Here is a 27,068-nt window from a genome sequence, read left to right as displayed (position 1 = left end):
AACAGTTAGGACACGTTGGTTACTTGATTTTTGAATTTGCTTTGTTGGCTTGTTGTTATTGTAATTCCACCTCTACCGCCAGTGGAGGAGGAAAATTCAGACTTTCTGTTCAAAATTGAGATTGACTGTACTTAAAAAAAAAAATAAATAAATAAAAAAAAATTGTGAATTGATGAGGCCCCCTGCAGACCCCCTGCGGGGACACGACGCCGCCCTGCGGACGGCTCCTGAACTCCCCCTCAGCTCATTGACATGCAATTCCAGTTGCTAAGGACCCCTGCCCCTGCAGACCCCCTGCGGGGACACGACGCCGCCCTGCGGACGGCTCCTGAACTCCCCCTCAGCTCATTGACATGCAATTCCAGTTGCTAAGGACCCCTGCCGGTACGACACCTTGCCGGCAACGCATTGTCTCCCTGCTGGGACAGGCACCAGCTTCCAGCCCCCCGCAAGGCCACGCCTCTGACCGTAACACTTGTTTAATTCTGTTGTTTGTTCTTGTATAAAAAAGCTTGTTACGAACCATTTCGATGTCAGCCACCGAACCAGACACTGTCTGTATCTGTCTGCTGAACGCCGGCTAGAATAAAATCTCTCATCACACAGCGGACTCTTGAACTGGACTTTGTAATATTCTTCAACAAGTACATTTGATCATGTAGGCTAATAACCCAGTCAGGAATTGGTTAATAAGGTAAAAAGGTGAAATACGCAGAATAAAACACATCTAAAAGTTATAAGCCAGACTTAAAATGTGACACATTAAAAAAAAGGGAAAAAATAAGAATTACAAGCGGGGGTCCCTGCTCTGTTTTTCTCTCATCCAAGGGGTCCCTGGGCTATAAAAGGTTGAAGACCCCTGGTCTATAATATACGACCAATCTGGGGTTTACCATGTTGCTGTCTCACCAATTGACTTGATTTTCTGCTTTCTTTTCTGAGCTGGCTTTCAGTTTTTCCCCAGTTTCAGGTATGATCTAATAGGACAAGGGTAGACGTACTGCAGGGATGAAGAAATTATTGTATCCAGGTTTGAAACGTCTGGTAGGCAGCAGTTCAGCAGACCTGCAAACACAAATAAACAGGAAAAGAGAAAAAAGAAAAAGGGGAAAACAAAAAAGGAGGGCAGGCACAAATTGAACCATGACGTGGACAGTAACACATCCAAATGTGTGCAGTGGAGTTGGTCAGGACGAGTCTAACTGTTGCAAAATCTTTGTGGACTCAGAGGGGGTGACCCAACCTTTTAAACAACTCCTTCTATAATTGACATGGCACTTGAAATGTTTAGTTAATTTTGTAAACTCTCGCCAGCGAATAAGATTACATGACAGTGACTTCACCCTGCGCTCTCTAATTGGCAACAGTCCGAATTAAAAATCGCACAACAGCTCCAGATAGTTGGCATACTAGATGTTTGTTGGTCATCTTCAGTGGCTCATCAAAAATCTTTGATTCGTCTTTGAGCTGTTCACATATGACAACCGAGTGTTGATGGGGAAACAATCTTGGTGATTGACAGATTAGGAAGAAAATGAGGTACTACATGGACTCCTTTATAGGATTTGTTAATCAGCAAGCCTAAACCTAAAGTAACCTAAACCTAAAGTTGTGCAAGTGTTAATCAGACCTCCCAAATGATTTGTTACTGCAAATTATCTTGTAAAAAGCAGTGACTTTCAGGTATTCGTACCATATAAACTGTCATTACAAACAGTATGAAAACTAACTAAAAACTACACAATTCTTTAATTTATTCTTACGATAAAAAATTTGAACAATAATAATCACACAACGCATCTCTTCTTAATCTAAAAATAGATCGGTTTCTAAATTGATGGCCAGCTTAATAGACTAATTAACACAAATCTCTAGAGCTCTGTAACAGTGAAATGAAATTAAAAAGAACAGCTCACACAACACTTTGCATAAAGACAGTGAGTTGGGCTTTTTTTTTTTTCACATGTCAGACTTTACATGAATACCCTTTTTTTAGGTCTCTTTTTTTCTCTCAAATGGACCCATAAACTTGCTAATCTTGATCACGCACAAATTCCCAGAAGCAGTTATTTTTCACTTTTCACACCCTTTTTCCCTTTCCTTTGGAGACAGTAATCCCCATCTCCGGCACTAATAGCATTAGCAGAGCATATCCAATCCCCTTAGTACCTGAACGGGGAGCACAGAGCTCAGAGATACCCTGAGACAGATACTCTGAGGAACTGCCCTACCCATGCCGCCTCAGAAAACCCATGCATGTTACTCTTCTTATTACCAACGATGACACACATTAACAGCAGTATTATTTGTGGTGCAGGGTGGATAGGAATCATAAAATGTTCACCAGGGAAATTTGTAAAAAAGGTGTAAATGTAATATCTCAAAGCATTTTGAGATTCACAATGCTATTTTGTTACATTTTAGTCTCAAAGCAGATATGCGATATAGTAAAAGAACCTTCAACCTATTGCGTTCTGAAGAATTCCGTAAATTTACAACAACAACTAAGGATCTGTTTTCAATATATGTTCTTTTTGGACTCCCAAAACTGTGAATCCAGAGGATTTTGATGTGATGACATTTGTCAAATAAACACACAGACGGTCAGGTTATTGACCCTCCAGTTGATTGGAGGCTAGCTCCATCTAATCTAGCTTTTTGGTAACCTCAAACTCATGCCAAATCTATTTTGATCTGCTGATAAAAGTTTTTATTGCCGCTCTAAAAATCAAAGAATACTCTGCAGTGACAGAGCTTCCGACTGTAAACCATTTATTCAGCTTTTTCAATCATTTTTGGAAATAAAGCTGTCTGTATAATTAAGAGCGTCAGTGGGACTTGTGATATGACAATTATTTAGTTTAGTTTTACTTTTTTCTATCACTGACATCACACATCATTTTCATGGAGATAAGAGCCTCCTGGTCAGGGGCGAGGCATTAAAGTTAGGCTTTAGTACTATCTTGTTATCCTTAAGACAGTGCTTGTGCTTTTCATCAGTTAGAAACCTCTCAAAAGTGCTGTCCTTCATCTTAAAAAACATAATCGCCCTTTCCATACGTATTAGCGCAGCACTTTAGATAATGTATGCCAACTTTTCTTTTTCACTCACTCACATTATTGTACTGATGAAACACTGAAGGCAATTAGGAGTTCAGTTACCGTAAATGTTAGACGTGCAGCCTGCACAACGCTGACCCACTGACCCCCCACCAATCTCTTCCACAGCAACCTCCACCAAAGGTTATGATCAAGGTTTTATTAAACTGCCTACAACAAATGGAAGTGCAGGGTTTTGTCCCTGTAACAATGTAGGATGAAAATAGTTCTGCCTGGCTGTTAGAGCAAAATATACTATACTACGCTGCTATGTTTTCGGTTTCTGTCTTACAAGTTCCTAGAGCTGGCGTCAAAACTTTGCCGCTGTTGTTCAGCTAATGTTACACCAGTAAACTACCCACACTGAGCAAAAGCAGCAGACACATAAATCTAGATATAATTATACGTTTATTTGTTGAGTACAATCTGATGTAAATGCATGTTACTCGGCTTTAAACTTTTTACAACACTTCAAAAAATGTGTACATTGCAAATTACACTTAGAAACATCCAACCGCTGAACACACACTAATCAAATGGTTCGTGCTAATTTAAGATTATGCACAACTAAGTACAGTTTAGAAATACTTGTGCTGCCTCGACTGCTCTTCATCTACCATAGCAACCCACAGTATCTTGAATTGGATCCACATTCATTCAAGTAATGCTCTGTCACTTCTTGTGTCATTGCAGCTGGATCTGCATACTATGTGATGGAGACTGATCCATAGTTGATGTAGAAGACTTATGTCCTCCACACAGGTCAAAAGTAAATGATCAGCTCTTGCGGTGATGATGCATTATTTGTTAATTAGCTATATTTCTTTTTCTTGACTGCTTCTTTTTAGTTACTTGCAAACTATGTCAACACAGCCGATTAGAGAAGGTACATGCTACACCAAGCAACTTAGATAAAACTCCACAATTGCACAGTATTGATTGTTGCAGCTTTGCCTGATTAATAATAACGAAACCCTTCAAACGTAGATGCATTTGTGCCATAAACAAGATCTCCTGGGATGAAGTCGTTGGAGGCAGTGCTGAGAGCTAGCACCAACTGTACATTACAATGTAAATAGGCTATGTATGGTAGATATATATGGATCTGCATTTATAGTGGGCATTTTGGGGAAATTCCAGTCTCTGGTATCTTTGGGTTTGTGTCTGCAACATATCAGCTTGTAAACATATTGTTGAAGTGTAACATAATGTAAGCTCTCAAATGTTCACATTCGATATTCCCTCCAAAATGGCAACAGCGGGCGTTTCAGGTCAAGTGACTGTCTGACAACAATTGTCAGAGACTCTTATCACAGCGGCTATATGCCCCCATGTGGTCAAAACTTGTATTGTTACATAGTGTAGCTTTAAAGTTTCACAGATGTGTCTTTGTTTTCTTTTCAATTTAAACAGAAGCAACAACAAAAAGGTATTTATTTGCCCTTTAAAAGTGCAAGTTATGAAAAATACAAAACATGAATGAGCTGTGTTTAATTTCAATCGAGATGTTGTCCCTAGGTTTGGCCTGTGCTTGCAAAACTTCCAGTACGAGGTACCAAAGCCCCCAGTTGAACAATGTATTCTTTCTGTGAGTCTTGAATAAATAAACAATGTAAAACAACATAATAACTAACAATATATTTCAGACTTGGATTCACTTGTTGGTGTGCTAGGAATGTGCTGCATGGTCCCTGAATTCTTCATGTAAACTCAGAGCATACAATTATTGTTTACCAATGCAAAAATATTATGCACTTGTGTTTGTGTGCATACTACATGTGCTCCCACCCTGTGTGTACTGTGCACTTCTGAATAAAAGGGAGAGCAACACAAACAGGAAAATAATAAGGCATGTGTGTATGTCCAGGCATCTCAAGTTGTATCGTTAGCCTCACAACACAAACAGAAGTTGTACCCAAACACAGCCTTCTAGGGCAGAGTGGCACCACACCAACCAGCAGACGACTTGTCTGCCTTTGTTCCAGCCCAGTTAACCAGCCTGCCAAGCACTCAACTTCTTGACTCCGGCTCCCTCACAGTCTTTACCAATTGCTTGCACTGAGTCGCTGACTTAAAAACAGGCTGCAGTCAGCCACAGCTTCAGCTTAGAAGTAATCACTCTGATATACAGTCAATATTCTTTTTTTTTCTTTCCTATGGGCAAAGAAAAGATGGAGAAAATGATGTAGGCACAGGGAATGAAGGGAAATTGCCAATGAATGACAAGGAAAGGAAGATGAAAAAAAGAGACTGTTGTGTGTCAGGTTTAAGAATAAGCTGCAACTTAATGAGTCTAGATGAAAGCTGACTGTCGGAGCTAACTCAATTCTTTGCTCTGCTAGTCACAGTTCTTAACTTAATTATGTTTGCTCCAGACTGCTGATGCAAGATCCGATGCTGGATTGTCTTCTTTTGGTCATATATTTTCCTGTGTGCAAAAGACCCCCATTGGCGCTTGCATGTGTAGACTGTTGAACTTGGCTCAGGCAACACGCAGGATGACATCAGCTGCACTGTGCAGCAGACATCTGTTAAAGATATGTTTACAGCTGGTGCTTAAACCACCGGCGTTCTTCGGTCCCAGCTCGTATAAACACAAAATGTTGCTGACCATGTGTGCACTTGTATGTACAGACAGTGTTTATACAGAAAAGATAAAGAAATACACCCAGAGCAGAGTGGGGGGAGATAAAGCGCACTCGCTGGAGTTGCGGATAAATACAGAAAAAGAGCGAAGTGACACGAGGCGGAGGATTTTCCAAGGTGGTCTTTGCAAAGGGTATCAGAGATTTTGAAGGGCAAGGGTGTTGGTGTGTACACAGAGATGAGGAGGGGACATAGATCTTACTGGAAAGTTGTTTGTAGAATCAAGAGGCCAACGAAACGGCTTTGCCATTGGATCTTAGCCAAAGAGATAATGGCATGAAAAATTAGAAAAGGAAAAGGGTAGGAAAAAAATAGGGTTAAAAGGAAAGGGATTGATTCATAAAAAATCTGATGGGTATATTCTGTTTAAATGAGATTTGTTTGGGACAAGTTTCCCTGCATCGACTGTAAACAGAAGAATGGTGATATCCCTTATTACGCATCAGAATTCCCAATAAAAGCAGAAATGTGCACGTAAATAAAACCTGGTAACAACTTGGCAGAATTGAGCATGCTGCAATGTTTATGTTGTAAAACTTGGGTGCCACAGTTTCAGCTATTTAGCAATTAGCAATTGTGAAATATAAGTTTCATAAAAATTGTTTTAAAAAAAAAACATACAACCATATGCATGTAATTTGATCTTGAGTTACAGTAACTTCACAAGTTAATATATGTCATATCATTTTTGGTAAAACAAAAAAAAGGTTTATAAATAATCTATCCATTCATGATTTACACCCACTTTTTACTATTTAGGGTCAGGCAGGTCTGCTGGATCCTATCCCAGCTGTTTTTTAGGAAAAACCACACATACTCATTTAATATAGCCGACTTTAGAGTCACCAATTAGCCTAAAATTAAAATAATTAAATAAATAAAATTCATTCTCACAAAACAGTCTCTTTTAGTGAGCTGTCATTTCATAAACACACAAAACCATGTTGATGAGCTGAAAAAAATCTCATCTTAAGCACCCGGTATTTTGTAGGTTAATTAATAACAATCGGTCAAGCCCCAGCTGACTTTTTTTCTTTTTTCTTTTTTTAATTAGCCCTAATTTTTCATTTCACATAAGTGCAGCTTACTGAGCAATAGGTAATCTACATTTAACACAATAAGGTTTCATGAATTCACACATTGCAGAATTCACACATTCAGTCTCTTTATGAAAGTCGAAAGCAGAGAAGTCGTTGTAAATGAGTAGACTTTTACAGTTTTACGTTTTAAGACAGAATTAAGCTTCCAACAGTTCTCTGTTTGCTATACAGTGAACAGCATGTGGTCAGGCTTCAAGCCTCGGTAAAACGTTAACTGTTGTAAAGATGAGCTTCACACATCTGGTGTTGGAGTAGACACTTTAATATTTTAACCTAGATAAGTTTTCTTTTCTTTTTTTTCCCTTTCTTCTTTAGTTTCTGAATCCCATGAAGAAGAAAAAGAAAAGCCTGAAGCAAGTTGAGCATCCAGCATGCAGTAAAACTCCCTTTGGCATGTATCATAGCTTGTAAACACTACTTGTAGCAGCTGAGAGCCTTTGTTCTTGTTTTGGGGATTTTCACGCCGTCTTCTGGCAAAATGCTTCCAGTTCTGCGATATTAAGGGACTGGTCTTTCAAGATGTATCCATTTCCACATGGATCCACAAGTTGGATGTGTTTTAATTTAGTTACAGATATAGCGGTATAGTAGTTTAGAGAATGTTTTAATAGTTATTTTTTCACCCAACTGTGGACACAGTAATAGCTGTGACAGTTCTGAAAGGTTATATAATAAAACCTTAGATCTCCAGAAAGTTGCATCTATTTTCATGTCCACAGAATACAGCATGTAGCAGTATACGTGCGCTCCATCAGTAACCTGTATTTATGTGTCTCATGTAAAATACGACATGTTATTTGATAGACGAAAACTTAAAAAGATGATTTAGGATTTATTACCCATTTCTTAATGACTCATTAGTAAAAATGTAGTATAGACACTTGTTGTTAAAGGAGTCTGGGAGAATTTAGAGTACATTTAATAATGTGGACCATTTTTTTAGACGTGAAAAATCTGTTACTATTGGTGGTGCTGTTCCACAAAATCAGAATTACGAACCACAACTATCTCTGAAATAGGTAACGTGGAGGAAAATAATGTTCCCGTTAAGATTCTGTTGGCCAAACTTCGGCAGCAGTCCAGCAAGTGGTCTCTGTTGTTGTCAGCTACCCTCCTACACCTGCTACCAGATGTTTTGGCCTGTCCCTCTTGAACAAACTGCAATATCTGTCTCAGGTTAGAAGAGTGACTCCTCCATGTGAAATTTTACAGTGCGCCATGGAGCTTCAGTAAAAATTTGATCTTAGTTCAAAGAGGGTCATTTAAGTATAGTCGTACGTGCTGTGGGTTGTTGTCCTAGAGCAGTGGTTCTCAAATGGGGGTACGCGTACCCCTGGGGGTACGTGAAGGCACTACAGGGGGTACGTGAGATTTTAAAATATACATATATTTAAAAAGTAGCATCCATGCAAAAATCCTTTAAAAATAAATATTTCATGAATAATTGAGGAAAATATAAGTCTAAATTCATAAAATAAATTGTATCTTCAGAAGTAGGCTATTCAATTTATTATCCTAAAACCCCAGAGTCTCCCCCACACCAGGATGGTTCCACCTAACCTGTCAAATGCCACCCTTTTATGTGTAATAAATCAGTTACTGATGGCACAGTGCTCTGTTTTAGGTCTTTTTTTTACAACCAAAAGTTCTTTGCGCTGGTTAGGGGGTACTTGGCTGAAAAAAATATTTCACAGGGGGTACATCACTGAAAAAAGGTAGAGGACCACTGTCCTAGTGGAACACCCTTGACCTGCCACAGAGGCTGAGCTTCCTGACACTGAGCATTATGTTTGATAGTCTTCAGATTGTGTCCAACAAAGATTTACCGGTAAGTCCCGTGTGCCAGGAGAAGAAGAGCAGTCCCAAAACATAGAGTAGTCCTCTCCATGTTTCACGGAGGCTACATAGATGTGTAAACCTCCCTGTGAGGTAATGTTACTTCACAAAAAAACTCTAGTTTTTTTTCTCATCACATCAAATAACATTGTTCCAGAAACATCGTAGCTTCTCATAAAAAAATAAGTTATTGTTTTAATAACAGAGTCCTTCTTCCATGGAGCCTATTATTGTTGTTCAAAAGGTGATGCTTGGTGTGATCAGACTTTAGAGTATGCAGCTTGAATATACTTTGTATATTTTCTTTGGCTCTCGGTCAACCAGCCATGCTATACCTCTGAATGTCCTCTGTGGCCACATCCTGGGATGTTGACGCTCCCGTGGACCTCAGGTTAAACAACCATTTTGAGGAATGAGTAATGTAAACAGTTATGGTATTTTTAGAACTACTAACACATCTGGTCAAGCTGTTGTAGAATATCCTCGTAAAATGATCAAAAACGTATTTTGTTTTCATACGTTTTTCACTTTTATTCTCAATGTCTCTCACATAGTAAAGGCATGGTGGTAGACATTTGCTTTTAATTTGATAAAAATAGTTCTCAATGAGCTGTAAGAGTACCAACAAATGTATTTATATGCATAAACCAGCACTGAAAAATGTGTAGATGGCCAAAGAACTTCATTATTGCATTTGACACCTTGAATGCCAATAGCAGCATTTAGTGACATCCATGCAGGTATTCAGACGTTTCACTCCATTTTTCACAGCGAGTCCCATGGTATTATGAGAGTAAAAACCAAAGAATTACCAAAGGGATTAAGATTCATCCTCTGCAGACCATCGATTTTTATCTGTGACAGTCCTTCAAGAGGCTGTTAAACTATAAATGCAACAGATCTTCTGACGAATACCAACTGAAACACTTAAATTCACAGAACCACTCTGACTGAAAAGTAGAACAATGTAGGCATGTGTATTGTTACTTAGACACTTCCAAAAAGACTTGCTTGAGCTTTAATTTATAAAGTAAACAAGGGGCTGCATAGAGAGAAAAAAATCATCTATGCAGTTTCATTTGAGATTTATCACTGTCTGAGCAAAAATCCAATTTAGGTACATTCCTACTTGACCACATACCCATGTGGACTCCCACTCATTGTGCAACATAACTCAAGGACAGTGAGTCAGCCAAGCAATATGAGCTTAATCTAATCCGTGGTGCAGAAATCTGAGCTACCATAAAACAAGAGGAGAGCTGTGATGTCACGGGGCGAGACCTTCACCCCTCCTACCTGCTGCTGAGAGATCTGATGAGAAGAGGAAAAAGATTGGAAATGGTACACTGCTCCCCCTCTCTGAACATTTACATGTCATTTCTTGTCTGCATGAGGCAGAGCAAAAGGATGAAACATTAGTTTCACATGACTCCAAATCAACACCTGGGAAAGGCAGAGTGACTGAAAAATTAAGAAAACAGGTGAAAAAAGACAGAGAAAGGAAAAATGAGAAGAAGCTTCAAGAGGACAGAAACACAAGATCTTGTGCCTGGGGAAAAAAAAAAGTCTTATTGCATAAACAAATATATTAAAAGCATTCTGGTATTATAGACTTCTTGATATATTCCTATAGAAAATCTTGCCAAAACAAACAGGACCGCCGCTCTCTTTAACGGTACAAACATTTACCATTTAGTGTTGGAGTTTCTCTAACATGGACCCTTGTTATTTCCTCCCTTTATTTTTTTTAAACCAAGCAAAGCCAGACAAATTCCTGTGGGTGTGCTATTTTAGAGAACTATTGAGCACTTTGACAATGGCTGGCAGAGCGAGTGCCATCATTTATTGCCAACACATACAAACTAGGAAGTCAGAGACCCCTCAGAGGCACAACCCTAAATCAAGGCAAATAGATCTCGTTTGACTTTCGTTCCCTTAATATTAAGCTTAATACTAATATTGAGGTGAATAAAAAATAGATGCTGTTAATTCAAATTGGTGATGTCAAAAGGTGACAAAAGGTTAATCTATGAAAGAGGATGAATGCAGGAGCTCCATCTAAAAAAAAATGCATGAGAACTATTCAAATAAATAATAAAAGGAACCCCTCAGACAGCATTTCATCAACACCAATTCAGGGCTCTCAAAGAGAGAGAGAGAGAGAGAGAGAGAGAGAGAGAGAGAGAGAGAGAGAGAGAGAGATCAGTGTTGTCGATATTAGGTGTTTGTTGCCTTTTTGGACTCTTATCAGTTTTGGTACTCGTTCCCATTTGAAGCAGTTTGGCTCAAGCCCAGCCATTTTCAGGGTCATAATCAAGGTCAATGTCCCATTCAGAACAATACTTTTTCGAGTTGATGTTTTATTTAAACCAACCATGGAAAATACCCTCTCTGCATCCGCATTAGAATGGGGTAGCACTAGAACCAAGGATGCAATCTTGGATAGCCTCCCAAATTGGTTCAGGCCAGTCACCTTTGAAAGAAGGAACCAGAGGCCTCTTTTACTCAAACATTTTCCTTTGATTGTAATTATGATGAGCAATGTTGTGTAGGGCTGCACGATTCTGGACAAAATGAGAATCACGATTTTTTTTCTTAGAATTGAGATCACGATTCTCTCACGATTTTTTTCCAATATAAAATGTATTGCACTTATTACTTTAACTTTGCAACAGCTGAACAAAAATATAATAACAATAAACATCTCTTTTCTTCTTTACACAAACCTTTGAATTATTTAAACAATAATAACAATTTTGAACAATATTTGTTCCTCCCTGAGTTGAACACCCATCCTGTAGTTCTGAGGCAACACATTATTCCTCTGGCTGCTTTTTGCTGTAACAGCTGACATTGAACATAAAAACAATAAACATCTCTCTTGTCTTTAAATAATTTTAACAATAACAATTTTAACAATATTTATGTGCAATATGTGTCAAGTGATGAGAAAGGTAGATGTTTCTCCAAATGTAATCCACAATCGTTAACAAAATATAACAAACATGACAACATGATAGTTGACCATGACAGGACTACAACAACCTAGAACATAGGCCTAGTCCTTTTTTATGCAGCCATCTTAAAAAAAAAAAAAAAAAAAAAAAAAATTTAAATCGTCGTCATTTGGAAATGAGATTGCGTTCAAGCATGAATCGAGATCGCGATTTTTTAACGATTAATCGTGCAGCCCTAATGTTGTGTGTGCAAAATATTTCTTACCTTGTTCTTTGTTGAGTCGATTCTTCCCCAAAACTCCTCAACATCAAAGACTGTTGGGTCTTCAGGCATGGTGATGTTCATCAGTTGGTATTCCATGAACTCCTCACTTACTTGGTCCTGCTCCTTTGGGTCATGAAAAGGAAGGAGTCCCTGAAATCTTAAAGAGCACATGTGTACAAGACTGATGAGAAAACAGTGAGTGAGAAACAGATTTGTTTTGTGATCATGACCACTAAACAATATATAATCAGTATGTGAAAACTTTTGCCTCTCTACAAAGTATAGGGCGTCTTCAAGCCCACACTCAGCTCATAGCTGCACATCAACAAATCTGGCATGCTTCAGGAGAGCATCTTTCAGTGGGAGCTTTGCCATGGCGTACTCCACAGCTCCGACCAAAAAGGCCAGTGCTGCCTGCTGAAATTGTTGTGCCTGGTCTGAAGGAAAATCTCCAGCCTCAAGGAACCTGTTTAGTGTCCCTCTGGTGGTGAAACCCACATTGAGTTTTTCTCCTAATCAGTGAGACATAAAGTAAGCTAGTCAAATACAAGCATCTGTGATCTTACAGGATAACTCAGAGATATACAAGTTTCAAGTTTTTTGTCATATACTCATAAATAACATTGAACAGTCATGAAAAGTGTTGTGCTCGAAGTAATCAACTTTACAGAATATAATTTAAACAGAAAGTAGATAAATAGTAAAGGTGAAATAATAATAAAAAATGATTAATTTAAGTTGAAGGATTCATTCAACTCCTGCATGAATCCTCCTGGCGGCTTGAATATAAAAGCTGTCTCTGAATCGTGTGTCTTCTACCAGATGGCAGAGGGGTGAATATATTGTGACTGGGATACCATACTTTTTACAATTCTGTATTCATTTTCCCATCATCAAAAAGGCCACTCAATCCATAGACAAGGTGTACTTGTTGTCAATCATAAGCATGCAGGTTACTTCAAAGCATTACTTGGCAGTTGGTGTTGTGGGTCCTTGTAGGGATGTCCAGGACGTCTGCTCCAAGTGCTGCTGGTGCCATGAACCTCCAACGCAGCTTCCTGGTGAATTTCGTCATCTGCAAAATGTAATGTCCAAAAAGATTCAAATGCATTTTAAAATGCAATTGCTACTCAGTTTTGACTATGAGTAGACTTAAGTTTAGATAATTAAGTTATTTTATCTCTCTGTACAAGTAATGTATCAAGGAACTACGGAGCCCCTCTGGTGACATTTGAAAAAAAAAAAATAATGCGTGGCCACGCATTAATAACTCGTGGCCACGAGTTAATATCTCGTGGCCACGAGATAATCAATGTGCAGTGGTGGACAGTAACGGAGTAAATTTACTTGAGTACTGTACTTAAGTACATATCCAGAGGATTTGTACTTTACTTGAGTATTAGATTTCTTTGGTACTTATTACTCTTACTTGAATACATTTCCAAGACAAATATTTTTACTTTTACTCGAGTAAATTTCCAGGAAGGCTGAAAAGTACTTGTTACTTTCAGGTCTGCTCTTTTTTCTTCTTCCCTAAAATCCTATTGGACACAAGCTGTTTTTGTCAAAGGAGGAGACCTATCACAGTGCACGCTCTCCACTGGGATGTACGTAAAGCGGAAATACGTCAAGCCTCCTCAAAACGATACCGCCAAAGTAGCCTGCGTTTGTCAAGACAGAGCCGCAACAACGGCTACGCCTGCGTCAGAAGAAGAAAGACAATCCGCTGAGTCGTCTGAGTCTGATAATGAGCCGGACTCGGAGCAGGGACTTTCACAAAATCCTTGGCCGTATCTTAACTCAATGTTTGAGTTCCACCGAGTAAAAAACGAGGGCACAGACAAACCACAGACATTTATTTTCAAATGTTTATTGTGTCTGCCGAAGCAGAACTACCTCTCTGCTTTCAACAACTCAACATCGAATTCTCAGAAACAAGAGTTAAAAGATCCTTAAATTAATTTAGAAAACATATAGTAATTTACTGATGTGGAAAATAAGAAATTTACTCTTACTCTTACTCTTACTTTTACTGAAAATAAATTTAAAAGCATTTACTTTTGGATACTTAAGTGCCTTTAAAAGCAAGTACTTTTCTACTCTTACTCGAGTAATATTTTGACTGAGCTATTTTTACTTGTAACGGAGTAAATTTTGACCAGTAGTATTTGTACTCTTACTCAAGTACTGGGGTCTAGTACTCTGTCCACCTCTGTCAATGTGTGGCCACGAGTTATTAATGCGTGGCCACGCATTATTTTATTTTTTTCAAGTGTCACATGTTATTACTACACTCGCCATGACAATACTCTTGCTCTTTAATATTTAAATAGACTATAATTACCGTTATTAATGATGAATAACCATCCCACCAAGGAAGTTGCATCCACGAAGTCCAGACAGTAGGTTATAATGCCATCCACGAGTAAAATAATGCGTGGGCACGAGATACATAATGCGTGGCCACGCATTAACTCGTGGCCACGAGTTATTAATGCGTGGCCACGCATTATTTTATTTTTTTCAAATGTCACCAGAGGGGCTCCGTAATGAACACATGTAATGCACAGAATCAATAAATATGTCAGCTGTTTAGCTGTAGATTTGGGTAATTTAATTGTCTTTCTTGACAAAGCAGCACAACCACAGGGTGTTGCACTTAAAAAAAGGAGACATAAAAAAAAACCTCCCATTAAAAACTGATGCTAATTATCTGGGAAATATTCTCTAACTGCAGTTGTCATTGCTTGTGTCAAACCAGGCATTGTGAATGTGTTGTAACATTAAAACAGGAGACGACTTACTCTTTGTAGATCCTCGGAGATCCAGTGGTTTCCTCAGCTGAACGGAACTTTCAGTTTCGGAAGATCTGGTGTTCTGCCATTCCTCGCTCCCTGCCAGAAAATGCTACTTTGTGGTTCTGCGCATGCGCACAGTCGATTTTCAAAGTTTGATTGCGACGCCAATCATTTCTTGTACGATGTAAAAAGGATAATATGGGATGTTGAGTATTTGATCCTTCAAAATACATTACCCATGACATGAATTGCATTACACTTTGTGAAAATCATACGATAAAGAGAGAAAAAAAAACGCTTTATTTGATATTCATTCGGCTATTCACCTTTATTTAACCAGGCAGGTCATTAATGACACATTCTTATTTACAATGACGGCCTGGCAAGAGACAAGGACCACTTGGGGGGAAAGGACGTGGTTTAGGGAGTAAAACACAGTAAAATTGTAGCTCTACAAAGGTAGAAAACCATTATGTAGCATTTTTTGGCAAAGCAGCAAAAAATGGCAGAACACCGGCAGCGATTCCAGGATGCTTTATTTTCATTGGTTGCTGGATTACATCTTACCCAGCCACAAAAGATATGTTTTTCTGATTGGTTATTCGTGTAGCCCATTTCTTTTTTTTTTGATTGGCTGATGAGCGGCACCTCACGGCAGAACTCCAGGGGATTGGGGGAAGACGTGCTTGATGTCACCGGGGCGAGGGCCACGGAAGAGTAGCCTATTAGGGCCATGCAGGAGAAAAATAAAAATAAAAAATGTTTGTGAATAAAGTTGAAATGTTGACAAAAAAGTCGAAATGACGAGAAAAAAGTCGAAATGTTGAGAAAAAAGTCGAATGTCGAGATTAAAGGAGACCTATTATGGCATTTAATGTATATTTTAAACAGGCCTTGAATGTCTTAAAAACAATCATGAAAAAAGTCGAAATGTTGAGAAAAAAGTCAAAATTTCGTGAATAAAGTTGAAATGTTGAGAAAAAAGGCAAAATTTCGACTTTATTCACGAAATTTCTACGTTATTCTTGAAATTCTATTTCAACATTATTCTCGACATTTCGACTTTTTTCTCGAAGTGCATTAAAAAAAACTCCCTCTCAAAATATTTTTTCTCCTGCATGGCCCTAATACTCTTCCGTACGAGGGCAGCGCGACCAGCTCATGTTTTTTTCATGTTTGCGCGCTAAATGGCTTCAAGTTTTTTTTTTCAGCGTTAGAAATACGATCTGTGGTGGGAGGGCGTGACTTAAGACCAAAATGCGTGACAGTCACGCTCAATGCGTGACACTTGAGAACCTATATAAATAATTAATTATTAATTGATAGCTGATATCACATGAACTAAAGATTAGTTTAAATTACATTCACAAATGCCCCTAAAAATGTCATCGTGCCAAAAGAAGGGTCATGACATCATCTTGAGGTGGCACTGATGTCTTCCTTGTTGTTGTTTTGGTGTACAGACAACAGCAACTGGTTTTTAGTAGACCAACCGCACTTTGTCCTGCTAATTTCCCGTCGGAAGCTGCATTAATTTTGCTCATTTATACTTTTTTCACCATGATTTAGGCAGAAGTAATCTCGTGACCCCAAGGTGGAGAATAGCTGGGTTTATGCAAAATCATGTCGCTCGCAAATGTTCGAAACAAATTAAACATGAGCAAAAACGTAGTTTTAGAGAAAAAAATAAATAAATAGAAATGAAATATATAACGTCAACCTCGAGGAAAAAACTCAATCAAAGTTAAAGCTATACAAATACAAACATGTTAGTATGATTTAAGTTACTGTTAAAAGATACATTTATCTAATTTTTAACTAGAGAGCTATTTGCTATTAGGCTACACAAATCTTTTTGATAATCATTCGCCTACCAAGCAAGCTATCTCTTTCTTCCCTTTTTTTTCTCTGCCCCTGATGGATATACAGTATCCTTTTTTCTGACATTGTTTCACCTTAACAACCTGTATTGTTGATGCGTGTGCATGTCGGGAGGCGGGAGGCGGCGTCACGCGATGCTGGAGCTACAGAGGCAGTGATAATCACTAGGTCTACATCAGCAGCAGCACTCTGTTGAAACTGTTTTGTTGTACAATAATATAACTTTGATCATATAGAAATCACTATTTATACATGGAAGAAAAAAAATACTTTTATGTTTGTTTGTTTAATTGCTCTTGGGGGGCCCCTAGTGGCCCTGGGGGCCTAAGCCTGCGCTTAGTTCGCTTATTCCTAGGACCAGCTCTGGGGCCTCATCTATAAAGCTTGCTTGCGCAGAAAAAGCGCCTGAAAGTTGCGGAAGCCGCCTTCTACGCAAATCCTCGGATCTAAAAAGAAAAAACTAACCGAAAAATCTGCTTATCTTTACGGCAACTAGGACCCTCCCGTAAGAATTTACTTAAGACACGGGGAACTGGCGACGCAGAGTTTGAGGTGGTGAAATGAAGCCAGATTCATGTCATACTCTTAATAATGTCATCACATATCACAAAATATATCAGACTTAAAATAATAAAATAATAAAATAAAATAATATATCGCTGATCGTGTTCCTCTGTGTGTGAAGCTGTCAGTCAGGACTCTGGTGCTGCTGGAGCTGCAGCCGCGGTGCAGGACACGCCGGGAACCTCCTTCACCGCTTTAGGACAGAACAAATGAGGGGCTGCGTTTAGGGAGCCCCACGGAGCCCCTCATTTCTTCCCTAAAGGGACTCAGATTTGTTTTCATATATATGAGTTTTACGCGCGCGTGAAACCTTTACGTGCGGGTGTATGGTGCCTAAATTATGGCCCCGCGTTAAAACGACGCAGAGCCTACGGCGTAGGGTACGCGGCGACGCGCACCTACGCCGTAGGCTCTGCGTTGGTGACGCAGAACCATAAACCCGCCCTGAGCCGCTCTGAGGGGAGACGGGAGAGGAGTGGGGGCGGGGGGGGGGGGGGGGGGGGTGGTGAAGCGGGGCTGCGGGGCCGTTCTCGTATCGCTTTCATACAGTGTCTTGATAATTTGCAATTTAAGGCTGAGCCTACCGTTAGTTTTTAAACTGTAAAAAGTAAGGGGAAAATAAACATGATTTTGAAAAGACGGGGGGACGTGTGTCCCCCTGTTGCACCGGGGAACTCACGGCGTTCCGCGCAGCAACGGCGTGCTGCCACTCACTCGCTTTATTTTATACTATTTATTTTTCTACTTTTACTGTGACCACAAAATAATGTGGTTTTCCTGTCCTCCTCCTCATCAACAACATCTATATCTCAGATCTCAGTGAAATTCAGTGGCACGGTGGCTCGACACGTTCATTCATTCATTCTGAAGCCAAACAGGTTGCATGAAGCCACTGCGCATGCTCAGCAGGCTCATTCATATGCAAAATGATTCCATTTTCGGTAGAAAGTGGGCGTGTTGAGGGCGGGACACCAGGCGGATTCACGTGCGCAGCCTTCCAGCTGGACTGTGATTTATAAAGAGAACCTTACGTGGAAGTCTGCGTGCACGCGGTTTTATAGATCCGGATTTTTTTTTGCGCCCGGCATTTTCGGCTTTTGAGCGTACGTGCACTTTTAGTATGAATCCTACGCACTCCATTTTAAATGAGGCCCCTGGTCTGTAGCCTATCAGCAACAGAGCTGATGATGTCACATGCAACAGGTAGAAATAAATGAGTTTGTGCATTGGAAAATAGGGATGGAAATTCCAAGCCAACAGTTACGTATCTGGGTGAAGAGATTCTTCTTCACATCGAAGTATCTTTGATTACATGTTCTGTTGATGATAAATACTGCCGTTTTTTGTCTTTTTGTATTTTTTGTTTGTTTGTTTTTTGTCTTATTGTAGTCTTGCTGATCTGTTTGTAGTTTAGGTCAGTGTTTAGAGTTTGAAAGCTCGGTGGAGAGGCGTCAAAGTCCGGAATATGTTGTAGTTGTTGTGTTTTCTTGGTGAAACACTGTCTTCATCAACACTTTTCAATTTTATGTGGCAGTGATTTCACATACTCCATGACAACTGAGAAAATAAAACGCCAAATTCATCCTTTTTCTGCTCCATTTCCTTCCTGCTTTCTTGGCAACTCCTTGGCAACCTTTCTGGAGCCTTATCCAGGCTTTACTTGGGCTTAGGTGTGAACAGCTTCTCTGTTGTCATGGTGACTCGTCATAACAGATGTTGGAATGTGCCAGAATTATCAGCAGAAATCCTTCCAAAAGAACAGCATGGTGAAACTTTTTTTTTCCTAAAAGCAACGTTTCAACAGAAAAAATGAAGAAAATAGAATGCTCAGTAAAGAATCTCAAGATGTTTCAAAGAACAACATGACCAGAGCTACTGTCACCTGCTGCCAGTCGAGCACCTTTCAGGAACATATCTGGGATATGAAATACATTATCATTATTTTAAATTTATTTAAGAAACTGGGACCTCAACTCTGAAACAAAAATAGCATCAAAAAGATATAATCAAAACTGCTTTTAGCAATAAATCCGAAAGCCACGGTCTGTGATCGTATCAGAGCTACAAGCACTGGAGTGGCCGGCCTGTCTGCAGTCAGCGGGGAGAATTTTGAAATGCAAAACAGAACAATGCTGATTGCACCGTTAAATACATCAGGATTTGTTTGCAAAAAGAATTAAACAAAATAACAACATCGTTTTAATCCTCAATGCCCCTTTAAGTGGTGTGAGGAGGAATGGCAACAGTATAAGTGTTAAAAGTGTTACCGTCCCAATGTTTTTAGATTTAAATGCAAAAAAAGTACTTATTTTAACAAATTAAGTACACCGAAAGAAAAGTCAAACCAAGTGTGAGAATCACTTGTTTATTCCTAATTACCATAATCATCCAAACCTTTTCTGATTTGAGTCTTAAAAATCATGGAAGGATTACTTTTTAACTTTTTTTTCCTTTGTTGTCAACCTAAATTGTCCTATTTTGTGTCAGCACTTAGTTCATTATATAACTTTTTATTTCCCTAGCTTTACAGAGAAATGAGTAGCAATTATATCTGCATTCTTTCCCCTCTAAGTGCCTATTTAAGTTTATCCTAGAATGGGGAAAAAGATTTCAAAGATATTCTCAGAAATACGATATCTCACCCCTCCCCTGACAATGCTTGACACCAATTAGGTGGCTGCAGATATGAAAGGACACTAGGCTGAATGTGATATCTGATGAAATCAAAGATTTGTGGCTATTATAGAATCTAAAAAGAGAGCAAAAAGGAGATTAGGTTAACAGAATTCAATTGATAAGGATGGTGGAAGACAAATAACCTGACAGGACCAAATAAAAAAAAGAAAAACACTTTAAAAACAGCCAATGCCGGCGTTCCAGAGGCAAGATTTCCATCGTCAGCCCACAGTTGAGTGTCAGCTGACTGAGCTGCCAATTCAGACCAACAGCAAAGGAGTGACAGGAGAGCTGATGTGCAGTTACCGTATTACTGAGACGTGACGGGTTCTCACCCCCTTGCTGTTTAGATGGATGTTTTACAATCCCCACAGAGGTTTACAAGACACACATCACCTCCACCATCTCTGTTAAACCATTACGGTTTACATGATGCAACCTGTTTTCACAGTTCCCAGGTTCCCCATCAGCACCGGTATGATGTCATCAAGTCAAGGCACAGAACAGGAGAGCCATTCTTTTCTGTGCACTGGAGTTATGTTCTCATCTGTAAAACCTGGTCATGCCAGTAATGAAACAAGAGACGACTTTGCAAAGACCCTGACGTGAGAGTCGTGTGTGAGTATGTGGGAATGTGCCTGGAAATCTACTGGACAGAAAACATGCAACTGTCACCTGCTCCATGAATAGGGGTGGTTTATGTGAACTAGGACATGAGCTGGGAAATCATACCCAGATGTTTCTTGTCATAGTGCAGTGTCTGTGTGTCATATACCAGTGTGATACAGAAAATAATTCCTGTGGAAAATCTGCAAGGGGTCACTTAAAGGGGACCTATTATGGAATCTAATACCTATTTTAAACAGGCCTTGAATGTCTTAAAAACAAGCTTTTGATTGTTTTTGCTAAATAAATTAGAAATTCAGCCTCTGAGCCATGTCTTTATCTTCCCATTCTCTAACCTCCTTCTCTATGAGGGATTCTGAGTGGGCGGGGAGGCTATGATAATGAGGCACTGTGCTGATTGGCTGCCTGAATGACGCGATACACCGCTACGAAAAAATGGCGGAAGCTCCGGCCGGCGGAGTTAGTTGTGGATGTGGTTTCACGCATCGGAGGCCAACCTATGTAAATTGCATTTTAGTTACGTAACGATAGGGAGCAAAATCTGAACGGTTCGTAGAAGCCACATCACACTGGACGGCTCATCCGGGCGGCTGTACAGACACTGCAAAATTTGGTTACTTTCCTCCTTCTCTGAGTTGCCAGGCTGAGGGGAGACCACTTTATATATGTTAAAGCAAGAAAAAACATGTTTTTTAATAATAGGTCCCCTTTAAGCTACTGTGCAGGAAATGTAAAGGCAGGAAGGCCTTCTTGGCCTTTGTGATATTTTACTGTATGAGAGCGCATGCAAAACCTTAACGGATCCCCTTATCTAAATAATCTCCTCTGCACCCTTAACCCACAAGGGCAGCATTGTTTGTATAAGCTTAATACACAGCGCCCGGGTGTAGCTGCAGCTTGACATTAGTTGTCTCTGACCCTGAGAGCCGGTTCTGAAAGCTTGAAGTGAAAACACGGCAGGCTTGGATATTAGACTCCGCCGAGTCTGAGAAGTCTCCACTCTGCAGCGTGTCCAGTGACTAGCTGACAGTGAGCTGACCTGACGGTGGTTTTGAATTTATATGTCCCTGTAGACAGCAGAGGCAATCATATCAGTTGCGCAGGGAAAGCCTGACACAGCATACACCACCAGCCAGTGTAAAACAAGCCTCTGGAACAGCAGTGAGTGAAACTGAAATAGATCCTAAACAGAGCAAATACAGAAAGATATGTAGGAGGCAGGTTCACAATAGGGGAGTCTGAAGGGGTCTGCGGATCCCACAGCCCCATTGCAAACCTGTATGCAGGAGATTGTGAAGCTATTGGAGTATAGAATTGCATTTTGCATAAAATTCAACGCTAGTTCCAGCTAGTATATAAATGCTTGGTCAGAATTCATTGGTGTCACATTTTGACCGATAATGTACCAGGTTAGAATCATATTTCAACATGCAGGGTAACCAATGCAATTAAGCATACACCTCACAACGTGGAGGGGTGTTTTTCTGCCTTTGAAGTGCCTTTTCCCCACCGTGATGTTGCTGTGTGAAACGCAAAGAGGCGGAACAGCTGAGCATTTCATTTTGCCTCTATTACGACTCTTTTCTGCCTTCAGATGTACGAACAGATGGGCAACTGTGGCATAACAAGTGCTGTGTGAAATGTGGATCCAGATAAGCAGAACAGAGGTGCAAAGATGGCAGAGAAGATGTGCAGAGGATGAACTCAGACGTGAGAATGTTTCGTCCAAAAAACTTTAAGCCTATGAAAGCAACAACACCAAGCAGACTAAAAAAGCAGTGGCAACAAAAGGTCCCTGAGTTTGCAACCACAATAGTCAGAGGGGAGGGGTCAGCTGCACTGGGTGTATTATAAGCTTTGTCACTCAACTTGGAGCACTAGCTTCTCATCAAACCCTGTTGGCTTGCTTAGAAACCCGGAGATCTGATCATTAACGTATAGCTGACAATTGTTGGGAGCTTTTTTCACACAGTTGGAGTTTGTTTCCCACATCAATTATGTTGCAAGACACAGAAATCAAGAAGAAAGGGAATATATATATATATATATATATATATATATATGTATTTGTGTGTGTGTGTGTGTGTGTGTGTGTGTGTGTGTGTGTGTGTGTGTGTGTGTGTGTGTGTGTGTGTGTGTGTGTGTGTAGAGGAAAATGAGATTCTAAGTCTTGAGTTTTTCTTTGTTTTTGTTTTTCTCCCTAAAGTCACTTTAATAGACAAATACATATGGCTAAGATTAGTTTTTTTTGTAACACACCCATTAAACATTCAAACTATTTACATTTTACCAACCTCACTAAAATTCAGCTGGAAAACCGCCACCCTGACATTATCCTCCAGATCATTTTTGGTAAATTATCATCAATTTCATGCTCAAATATGGCAAGTCATCCAAAACCTGGAGTGTAGAAGCAAGCCCAAACCATAGCCACGTTTCTCCACACGTCTCTGTGCCTCACTGCTGGGATGATCATTTTTATGTTAGTCAGCTGGGCCCTTTTGGCCCAGTAAAAGCCCTATTCCTCCATCAGTGGCCCAAAACATTTTCCTCCTCATTTTGCAGACTGGCAGTGGGAAAATGTCATCACACAAAATGATGTTGTTTTTGGAGAGTGGTTTCCTATGTGTTGTTCTGCCAAGGTCAGCCTACCAATGACTTGGCTGGATCTGTCTTGGTCAGGCACTCACTTTCACAAAGAGTCGTCAACGTCTCCATCTAAAAACATTTTATCTAACTATGTGGACTTATCAATGCCTAAATGGTTTTGTACCTTTTTAAAAACCTTTTAAAACCAGTTTGCATAACTGGTCCTGCTGTCTTTTTCAGAAGGGCACTTTAGATGTAGGGCAGACAAATATGACCCAAATTATTGAAACACCACATTATTTGAACTTAGATATGAGAACAGTTTGTTCTGCTGAGGTTTTGAAGAAGATTAAATATATATGGTTGAAAAGGAGTTTGGGAGAACTTTCAAATGATTATTGATGAAAACAGCAGGCCAGGGGTCAATACTAAATCAGGTACAACTTTAAAGTAGTGGAGTGGATGAAGCAAGTGCTCTGCAGAAATGGAGAACTCAGTGATGCACTTGGGGCTTTTATCTCCACCTTGGCAACCCAAGTATTGGTTGGCGTTAAAAGGAGCAATCCCTCACTTTTTCTAAACCTGGTCCCATGTCTTATTAACATCCAAAAACTCTTAAAGCCACAGACTACATCAGATTCCAATCCAATTAACTCACCATGAAATGTGCAGCATATTGATAATTAGTGCAGAGTTGTAGTGATAAAGCTCTAAGTGTGTCACCTTCTAAAACTGGGACATCCGTGTTAGCTACAGGGTCTAACGGGAACACTCACATCTGGCCAGTATATGGGGCAAACTGCAAAAACATCACTCTCACTGCATTCAGGTGTTAAATGGCAGTCTGCTTAAAATAATAGCGACATGTTGTTATCAGAAAAAATCATTTCATCTTATTTTATCAACCAAAATGACTTTTCTTTTGGGTCACCCACTCCTTTCTCTTTTATTATTAACTCCACCTCTGTGTGTGTGTGTGTGTGTGTGTGTGTGTGTGTGTGTGTGTGTGTGTGTGTGTGCGTGCGTGCGTGCGTGCGTGCGTGCGTGCGTGTGTGTGTAACTATACAATCATGAACACACACAGAGGTTGTAGGTCAAGATGACTGGAAAGAATGTACTTGTCATTATTAGCTGTTTACTGTGTGATTTTATGAATGTATTTATTTTGTGTGTCTCCCACTGCTCTTCATTCTTTTCACCATGCCAAAATGCCAACAATGAGAACCTTTTGTCATCTTTTGTCTCACATTTATCCGTTTGACGGGTTCTTAAATCCCGTGCCTGCCTTGATTCCATTGCAACAACATGTACATTTTAGCTTGTTTCATAATTATATAATGTATTCTTTATCCCTTTACTGACAAATAATTCCATTTGTTTAATTTGAATAAAACATAACAAAATGACACTTGTGGCGCTTTGGTTCACAGTTCTGGGTTCACACAGCCCTCTGCTGGAGTATATTTGCATCTCACAATGCCAGTCATGCATCGCGTGATGCGGTGCCCTGCTGAAGTAGGTGATATTTAAGATCTGCACACAAATCCCATAAAAAAGGCACCATCGGTCTCAGTGAAACGACATAGATTACCTTCTAAATTCTTGTTGCACTGCTCTAGACATTTAGGTGCTGTTTAATGGAGAAGTTGTAACAAAGGTGGCCAAGGCAGATTTAATGACATGAGACATAAAAGCATGAAAAACGTAAAAATTAATTAAATAGCCTGTGCCTTTGAGGTCTTCGTACTTTTTGTCATAATAATTATTATAATGATTTAGGATCTCACATTTTTGAACAGTCATGGTGCATTACTTAAATGTGCCTTTAGAGGGCAGAATTGTTCCATGTAAAAAGAGAAACAATCCTTACATACACCAGAAATATGAAACGATGACATGCACAATTAAGCAATTGTGTTGTCACTTCTCATTCAACCAGCCTCTCCTGGACTGGACTTCCATAAGTTACAGAAAAGGTTTCTGAATGGTAAAGGATGAGCGCATATCCCTGTAAAGTAGGTGAATATGAGGGTGCTGTAACATACCAATCCAAAGACAACAATACAATGTTCCCACTGCTGGCCTGCAATAGCATACATCTTAGCATGAACACTATCAGGGAACAAGAATACTACTAATTGTCTCACACTATTTTGTTGTTTTCTTTTTTGGGTTGTCTTTTTTTTAGGACAGGTTGTTATACCTAAACTACTTTCTCTCCAGTACAAGGTGAATGAAGAACAAGAAAAAACTCTGGCTTCATCTCACATGTCTCTCAGCAGCAGGTCATGTGCTTTCTAAAGGCTGACAAAAAAACATTCTAAGCTTTGTTGCCACGATATACAACAGAATCAGCCCGATCAGTATCAACATACTGTAATTAAGATCACATTGTGCTAGGCAGAGGGCAGGAACGGAGCAGCATACAGCAGAACCTAGTGTCCCTGGGCAAACATATTAACACTAAACCCCAGCCTTAATTATGATTGTGGAAGGACAGCACTTTTTACTCTATGGTATTGTATGGTATGGTATGAATATACGCTTCCCCCCATAAGTTTGAATAAAAATAATTTCAACCTTTTGTCATAAAATAATTGTAAAGTGAAGGTTTGTGTCAAAAAGAAGATTGTGCTTAAAAGAAGAACTCAGCTGTTTTGCAGGGTAAGTAAAACAAAAGGAAAAATAAACACAAAATAGACTCATCCATTTTCATCTTTACTCAGTATATTAGTGATTCCAAGGTTTTGTTGTAATTATTTATGTGTTGTTTTATTTTTTTTTAAATGGGACAATTTTCAAATTAACCTGCAAAAACATCCCCCTTGTGGCACAACGGAGGTATCATTAATGAGATTAGCAACTTTAGACTCCGTAGCTCTTCCAGTTTTAATGTATTGCTCACAATATTCTCCCAAAGCCTCCAATATCCACATTATCTGTATTTTCTTAAAAAAAAAAAAACTCTTGCCAGTGTATATAACTCATCCCTATATGGCTAACTCATGCTGTAATTAGACTTGATTAAAGATAAACTTAACAATTTACAATGTTCTCATCAAAGCTTTTATACACTGCTCCTGAATCATAGCTCTGACAGATGTGGAATACCATCATCAGCATGCGCTGACGGAAAACAATAAACAAGACTGAAAAATGAATCGCATTGTTGCAGTAGTTTTTATGTGATCCTAAAATACTTCTAAAAAAGGAGAGGTATGTGAGGCATTCAAGGCTTAATTTTTTACGGTTTGTGTCCGTGTTATTTTGTCTTTGGATTAGTCCCAAGTGGCATTCACTAATAAATTATATAAGATTGCATTTTAAGTAGCGAGTCAGTAGACTAAGTCATGGGATTTCTGACACTGTTAGAAAATGATCTCAAACGACCTTTGCTCACAAGACTGTGAAGATGACCATTGTGGAACTTACATTGTGCAATGGAAGTGAGATGATTTGTGGCTACTGTATAAAAAAAAAAAAAAAAAAAAAAACATTGCTACCAATTCATAACAATGAAAGTCTTTCATCCGCAACAGCCCAAAATCATATTTTGAATACCAGGCAGACACAAAACTAAACTCCACGCAAGATGAAGAAAAGAGTTGTTGCATGAGAATATTTACTAATAACCCTTTAAGCATGACCTGGAATCAAAACTGCAGATAAATGTAAAACAAATCTATCCATACTTGTGTTGCTGTTTGCACAAACTTAGAATTCTACTGACATTTCTATCAGCATTGAATAAAAGAACTGATATAAATTTGTTGTAATAAAATGTCCTTTATTCCGGATTTATCTCACGTTTTTCCTTCAATTAACATTTAAAGCCACTCTGTAGCAACACAACTTCTGACCCCATAAATGCCTAAAGATCTGACAAAAAAAGCCACCAACAATACAGTGCTAATAGTTGAAATACCACTTTCTCCTGTCGAAGGTGCACTTTGCTTCCAGCAACTGACATGTAAATTATCTTGTGATAATCTGCTCTCATTTGGTCAGACGACGTATTGCAATGTAGAGT

The 27,068-nt window shown here is 39.3% G+C and overlaps 1 protein-coding gene across 1 annotated transcript in view; it reads right to left on the bottom strand.

Annotated features, from left to right (window-relative positions):
- Positions 1–27,068, bottom strand: part of LOC133441826 (neprilysin-like) — a 466,475-nt gene that overhangs the window by 400,433 nt on the left and 38,974 nt on the right. The window lies entirely within an intron of this gene.

This window comes from Cololabis saira, chromosome 4 (genome assembly GCF_033807715.1).
Source record: "Cololabis saira isolate AMF1-May2022 chromosome 4, fColSai1.1, whole genome shotgun sequence".
NCBI classification, from domain to species: Eukaryota; Metazoa; Chordata; class Actinopteri; order Beloniformes; family Belonidae; genus Cololabis; species Cololabis saira.
This window is presented reverse-complemented; position numbering and strand designations above follow the sequence as displayed.